We start from the raw sequence: 7,926 nt of genomic DNA, 5'->3' as shown, positions 1-7,926 counted from the left end.
CTCAGATGCTGTATGCTTTATTAACCACTTTCTCAATCTGTCCTGCCACTTTCACTGACTTGTGTGCATATACCTGCTAGTCACACTGTTCTGCAACTCTTTAGAAATGTTTCTTTGTTTTATATTGTCTCTTCTCATTCTTCCTACCAAAGTGAATCAATTTACTCTTCTAAGCATTGAATTTTATTTTCCAATTTTCCACCCATTCCACCAACCTGTTTATATCCTTTTGAAGTCTATCACTATCCATCTCACAGTTCATAGTACTTCCAAGCATTGTGTTATTCATAAATTTTGAAATTGTACCCTGCACAATCAAGTCCAAGTCATGAATATATATTGGTCATCTGGCTTGATGGTAATGGCACAAGTAACCCAAGGTTCCTCTGCTCCTGCAACCCTTTAGACATGGACCATGATTCTGGTGGAATACAGTTCTGCTGCTGATGGCCTACTTTGTTCATGGTTGCCTCATTTGTTCTGAATCCATCCTATTTAGTTAGTCCTCCCCAATTTAGTATAATGGTAGTGCCCCACAACACAGTTAAGGTGCCTTCTATGTGAAAACAGGGACTTTCCCTCCCCATGAAAATGTGCAGTGATCATGTCAGCCAATACTGTCATGGATGGATCCATAAGATTGATGAGGATGAAGTCAAGAAAGTTTTCCCTTCATGTTGGTTCTCTTACCACTTGCCACAATGTAGTATGCTAGTCCATCAAGATTCGGCCAGGTCAGTCAGTACTGAGGTGCTGCCCAACCACTCTTGATGTTGGACATTGAAATTCCTCAGCCAGAGTACATTCTGTGCCCTTGCAGCTCTCAGTGTTTCGTCCAAATGCCGTTAAACATGGAGGAGTACTAATTCATCAAATGTGGGAGGGTGGGAGGTGATAATCGGCAAGAGGTTTACTTCCCCATACTTGCCCTGCACCATGGGATATCATAGACTCCATTATTGAGTACTGTCCCTTTATACTTTGATTGATATATTGTTTCATGAACACAATTGTGCTATTCATATTGTAACCTGAAAATATTTTCCAATATTATGTCCATTGAAAAGTTCATTCATGTATCATATGACTGAGAAGTCCTGAAATATGTTGGCTCATTCCTGTTCTGTAAAATGTTCTGTGATTAAAGAACAAACACATCTTGTTTCAGTAAAACATTGCGATCCAGTTACATCACTTTGTTTGTGTTGCTTCAGCTAAAAATCACAATGGATTTGATTAGAGTTCCCAAACTTAACATATGATATGTTGCAACTGAAGTATCGCATCAGCTGAATTGAGTTCAACATTGTGTTTAAATCTCCATTGATAGTGATATCAATGATATTTACACAGTATTTTTGCAAAATCTTTGTTTGGAGTGACAATATCAATTGTACTCATGGGTGAAGTTAATATCCTGTCTTGTAAATTGTTCAACGTTTTAAGAATTGCCAGTTTTTTTAAAATGAATTCATTCATAGCAATAGGATGCAACTCAGGAGATGTTTATGAAGCAAAACAAATAACATTTAACAATGTTAGGCTGCAACTTTACTGGCTCTAAATTGTTCTTGTTTCCTGACTCACCCTAGGGTACAAAATCTTCTGTCTTTCCTTCTCTTGTGCTTTGTAAGTTCTTTGGTCTTTTGCTCCCAGTTGGAAAGCAGTCTCTAGTCTTTAGTTTCAGATTTAGCATGCCTAGAAACTGAAAGCTGATGCTTTCCAACTCCTTCCATAATGCAGCCCATGTTCATGATCAGTCATGTTCCTGAATCGGGATTGTTTCCGGCAGTGCGTGGTCAGTTTCTCATTAGTTTAAGTGGCATGTAATCAGTTTTTGATTAGTTTCTTCAGTGCGATAGTCATCTACTGTTGTCATTCTCTACAATTTCCTGACTGGTCCTCGAATGTGTCAGTTCCTTGTGGGACTGATCCGCCTCTTTATAGTTTTTTTCTGTTATTTCATTAAATTTTATGACTTCCTACTCAGATAACGGGGTCCTTAAGGAAGTTTCAGCGTCCACTTGTTTGAGATTAGGATGGGTATGATATCAGTAATACTCAAAGATGGGACTCAGTATCCCAAGTGCCTCATTGCTGTATGAATATCAGATCTGTATGCCTAATAGAACTTTTGCTAGGGGAGGCGCTGATCAACATGTTTTGGTTATGGGAACAGCTTCACTATTATGTGCTTTTGCCTGTGCTTTGTACAACTCAATTAAAAAGTAGTAAAAGAGTACAGAGTGGAACCTGTCCTTACAGAATTTACAAATTAGCAGAAATTACATGACACCCATCTAATATATGTTTATAATCAGTGTACAGAGATGATTAGTGCATTGAAGTTCAGGTAACAAGATACATGTAAAAATATAGCATAATACATTGCATGTTCATATGGAATAAAACTCAAGAGATTTTTAGTTATGTAATCAGTTACAAAAGCTGATTACATAGCTCAGAAATCTAAGCTTACAGAGCCAAAGAAGGAAAATGACTATATCTTCTCCTTTTTACAAAGGTCCTTACTCAATAGGCCTTTCTAACTCCTCTCTGAGTAATGGGTATGAGTACCACAGGGAAGTTTTAATCGCCAGTGAGTATCTTGATCCTGGACTCTGACTGCTCAACCCTGATGCACTAGCTCTGTCATTAGATCATGGCTTGGGGCCTTATGGCATTTCTCAGTTGTCAAGTGTGGATGTATTGATTACCAAGATCTAGTCATGAAATGTGTTAGTGTCCTGTATTGACAACAATTAAGCAGAATATCACACAGAGTGAATTGATTAATACATGAATAAAATAATGCACTAATTACTTGACCATTATATGTAACTAAGCTACAAACTAATTGTAAATAAGTATCAGACTTAAACTTTTCTATAGTGGCTACTTCTGGAGAACACCTTCACTATTATTGCTAGTACTGTCATGGCTTTTGCAATATCCAGTGCCTTCAGCTCTTTCGAAGGGTCAGCCTAAGTCAAAATGTTAGCTCTGTTCTCTCACTCTACAGATGCTGTCAGACCTGTAGAGATTTTCCAGCATTAAATGTTTTGTTTCCAATTCTAGTATCGGCAGTAATTTGCTTTTATTTTATTATTTTGCATTCAGCTGTTTCTTAGTATCAAGTGGTGTGAATTGAATTGGCTGAGGACTTGCACCTTCTGGCTGAAGGTGTTTGTAGCTGCTTCAGCCTTGTCTCTTGCACTGATGTGCTGGGCTCCGCCTTCATTGAGAATGGGGCCTCTCCCTCCCATTAGTTGTTTAACTGTCCACCACCAGTCACAGTTGAACTTGGCAGGACTGCACAGTTTAGACCTGATTTTAGAAACTGACTCTCGCTCTTTGAGAAAGTAACAAGTAAGGTGGATAAAGGGCAACCTGTGGATATCATGTACATGGATTTCTAAAAGGCATTCAATAATGTGCCATACCAAAGGTTACGACACAAGATAAGAGCACATAGTTTACTACGTAACATATTAGTATGGATAAAGGGTTGGTTAGCTAACAAGAAGCAGAGTAGGGATAATTGGGTCTCTTATTGGCTGGCAAGCTACAACTAGAGGACTGTCACAGGAACCAGTGTTTTAGTCCCAAGTATTTACAATCTAATCAATGACATGGATGAAGGGACCAAATGTATGGTAGCTAAATTTACCAATGACACTAAAATAGGAAGAACAGTAAGTTGTTAAGAGGAGGTAACGGTTCTACAAAAGCATATAGATTGATTAAATGCATGGGCAAAAAATTTGGCATATGGGGTATAATGTGAGAAGATGCGAACTTGTCCACTTAAGCAGGAAGAATAGAAAAGCAGCATTTTTTATTACTATTATATATGTTATTTAAATGGGGAGAGATTGCAGAACTCTGAGGTACAGAAGGATCTGAATATCCTGGAATATGATTTGGATGCCCTGATATATGAATTACATAAAATTTAGTATTTAGGTACAGCAATTGATTAAGAGGGTAAATGGAATGTTGTTGTTTATTGCAAGGGGATTGGAATATAGAATTGGAGAGGTTTTATTGCAACTGTACAAGGCCCTGGTGACACCACATTGGGAATACAATACACAGTTTTGGCCTTCTTACTTGAAGAATTGCGTAATTGTATTTGAAGTAGTTCAGTGCAAATTCACTTGACTCATTCCTGGGATGAAGGACTTATCTTATGAAAAAAGGATGTACAGAACGGCATGGTGGCACGGTGGTTAGCACTGCTGCCTCACAGTGTCAGGGACCTGGATGTGATTCCCGCTCAGATCACTCTTTGTGTGGAGTTTGCACATTCTGTGATTGCGTGGATTTCAATTGGGCGCTCCAGTTTCCTGCACACCCCAAAGATATGCGGGTTAGGTGGATTGATCATTGCTATATTTCCCCTTAGTGTCGGGGGGACTAGCTAGGGTAAATGCATGGGGTTATGGGGATCGAACCGAGGCGGGATTGTAGTCAGTGCAGATTTGATGGCCCAAATGGCCTCCTTCTGCACTGTAGGATTCTATGATTCTATGGGCCTATAATCACTAATATTTAGAAGAATGAGAGGTGAGTGTACTGAAAGAAATAAGACCCTGAGAGGACTTGATAAGGTGGATACTAGAATGATGTTTTCTCTTGTGGCGGAGAACAGAAGCAGGGGATGGTATAAAAATAAGAGATCTTCTTTTTGAGACAATGGCTGGGATGTTATAGTCATTCATGATGGTGTGATTTTCCCATCCTGCTGCAGTGAATGGTGATTTGGCTGGGCGCCAAATTCTCCGACCTCGCTGCAGTGGGAATAAGCCATGAATGGCTGATAAGATCGGCCCAGTGGGTGTGATTTTATAGCCTTCTTGGGTGAGGTTGGAAATGCCAACTCGAAGTCAAAAAGAGACTTTTGTTTCGTTGGATCCTTACCTGCTCCGATTCCATGGCAGGCGAGGTGGGAGAGTTCTGGCCAGTATCTTTTAAGTCAGTGGAATTCTTTTCCTTTGAAAGCAGTGAAGGCTGGGTCATTGAATTTATTCAAGATTGAGCCATGTCTTTTGCTAGATAAGAGAATTATGGGTTTAAACAGGAAGATGGAATGGTGACAGCTACAAGATCAGCCATGACTTTATCAATGAACAGGTTAAAAGGGCCAATTGGCCTATGCCTGCACTTCATTGTGCAGCAGGGGCATCACTCTATTAGAGTTATCTCACTCCATCTAGAAATTCTCCTCTGCTCTTAACTCCTGCTCCTTTCTGGATGAGCTGTCTACTTCCAGGGCCTCACCATCCTCTAGATGCATGCATCACTGGAGGGTATTGAGTGCAGCAGACTAACATAGAATTATAGAATCCCTACAGTGCAGAAGAGGCCATTCAGCCCATCGAATCTCCACCAACTCTCAACAGAGTATTTTGCACAGGCCCTCTCCCCCATCCTATCACTGTAACCCCACACTTTTACCATGGCTAATTCACCAAACCTGTCTCTTTCAGATCCTTGACAAGAGGTGCAGATGAATCAGTTCAGATTGTGCCAAATTTTGGCACAATGGACAAATGTGACCCTGCTGAAACTCCTGTCTGATATCCTCGTGACAAATCTGAGAATTTTTGCCATCTGAAGTATTTTCTCTGTTAGTACCTGTGTGAGCATGAAACATAACATTGTGAGTTCAGGAATTGGCTTCCTTCTCACTGACTCTGCAATATAGCCTTGATGAGTCAATGTGAAGACAGTGCACTTTGAGATCCTCATTCCGATCTGGAATTATTTGTAAATTAGCAGATAAAGGAGGAGAGATGGTAGGAGTTCTCAGAATATCCTTGTGCTGCAACCCAGCTGAAGACCATCAAGTTAAAATAGCTTATAGACATGCAAAATCCGCACATGTTGGGAAGGGATGCATTAAAGCTATATTGTCACATAATGTTTTACTCCATTCAATGACTAATGATGATGGTTGCTTTTAGTGTTGCCTTCTCACAAGATATCATGGATGAGTGTGAAAGTGTGCAAGCAAGGGCTGCAAGGAACATCAGATGGCAGCATAATTGGACTGACAGCACTCTTTATTATGCCAATAACTATATATATATGGAAATGATAAGACAGAACTGCATTCAGAGGTTCATATTTAGCAGGCAGTCTGTTCCAAAGCTGTGAAATCTGCTGTAAGGAAAGAAAACCAGCAGCCAATTCTAATATAGGGATGTGTAGTCAAGGCCATCGCTGTCCTAATTTTGGTGCATTCACCTCCTTCCAGAATAAGATAGAGGACATCACCAGCAACAGGCAATTGGCTGATCCTAGGCATTTCAAATAGATGACTGATGCATTGTTCAGCAGGGAGTCACTGGTTACAAACATACAGTTAATTGGGTTTGGAGGCTCAATTGTAACATCTACAGGACATAATTGTGTTTTTCTTCTATCAATGCATGATGGTCAGTCACTATGAAACATGTAACTCAGTGTTGCTTTCCAGACAAAGTATAAGCCTTTCATTTCCATTCTAGCTCTTAACCATGGCCCAGTGGTAGTACACTCATATTGAAGTCAAAGACCTAGGTTCAAGTCCCATATCATAGACTTGAACACAAAACCTAAGCTGACACTCCATTAAGGAGTGCCACAATATCTTTTGGATTAGATGCTAAATCAAGTCTTCTGTCTAAGGTGGACATAAGAGATCTCATAATAATATGTCGAAGAAGAAAAGTGGTGAAGAACATCCCCTGTTGTCTTGAGCAACACTTCACATCAATCAACAATGGGGAGGCAGTGGCACAGTGGAATTATCACTAGGCCAGCAATCCAGAGGCCCAGGGTAATATTCTGGGCAGCTGGGTTCAAATCCGACCATGGCAGATGGTGAAATTTGAATTCAATAAAAATCTGGAAATAAGAATCTAATGATGACCATGAAAAATCTGTCTGGTTCACTGATGTCCTTTAGGGAAGGAAATCTGCTGTCCTATCTGGTCTGGCCTACATGTGACATCAAACCCACAGCAATGGGGTTGATTCTCAAATGTACCCTGAAATGGAGGGTGGCCACAGAAGGGCAATAAATACTAGCCCAGCCAGTGATGCCCACATGCCATAAAAATGAATAAAAAAGCCAAAGTGAATTACCTTATCATTGTCACATTTCTCTCTATGGGAGGTTGATGTCTACAACTCGGTTGCCAATGTGCTTCATTAGCTGCAATGCACACTGGGACATCCTGAGGTCACAAAAGGTCCATATAAATGTAAGTCTCTCTTTTTAAGAGCTTTTTCATGGGTGCAAATGTTGAGGAAATTTTCCAAAATCTATCGAAATGTCAGTGTAAGTGAACTATCCTCCGTAGCTATGCTTTCTCCTTCTCTGTGGAGAATACACAATATAGGTGATCAAGGAATTTAGGGTTTAGACAAATCACAATGGTGAATCAGGAACCACTGTGAGGAAAATCTCTGTCAATAAGTTATTTTTATCAACAATGTCTTGACTTCAGTACAAAGTACAGGAAACACTATCATGCAGTGGTAGGCAACCTATGTCCCAGGGCCACATGAAGCCCATCTGGGTTCCTAGCATGCCCACAAGACATTTTGTTGACTGTTGCCAAAGTGTAGGGTTGCCACGTTCTGCTGATTTTCATCTGTGTAGTTCTTTTTTGCTCCTGGTATGATTGAAGTGATATACAGGTAAAGCAAGGGCAACTAAAGTAAGGTGAATGCTGATTGCACACAACATTGACTGTGTCCAAAGTATAAATATTTGTTTTAGTTTTACCATTTGAAGTTGATGACATTTCTGTTAATATATAAATGATTTTATGACATATCCGTTGTGTATTGTACGTATTTAATCTTATTCATGGGGTCATGGTTAGTGAAGAAGCCTGATTTCAACTGACTAATATGGAGCGCGGTGGGGGG

Source organism: Carcharhinus amblyrhynchos, chromosome 14, assembly GCF_965287045.1.
Source record: "Carcharhinus amblyrhynchos chromosome 14, sCarAmb.v2.hapA, whole genome shotgun sequence".
Taxonomy (NCBI): domain Eukaryota; kingdom Metazoa; phylum Chordata; class Chondrichthyes; order Carcharhiniformes; family Carcharhinidae; genus Carcharhinus; species Carcharhinus amblyrhynchos.
The sequence above is the reverse complement of the archived record's forward strand: the minus strand, read 5'-3'. Positions refer to the sequence as shown.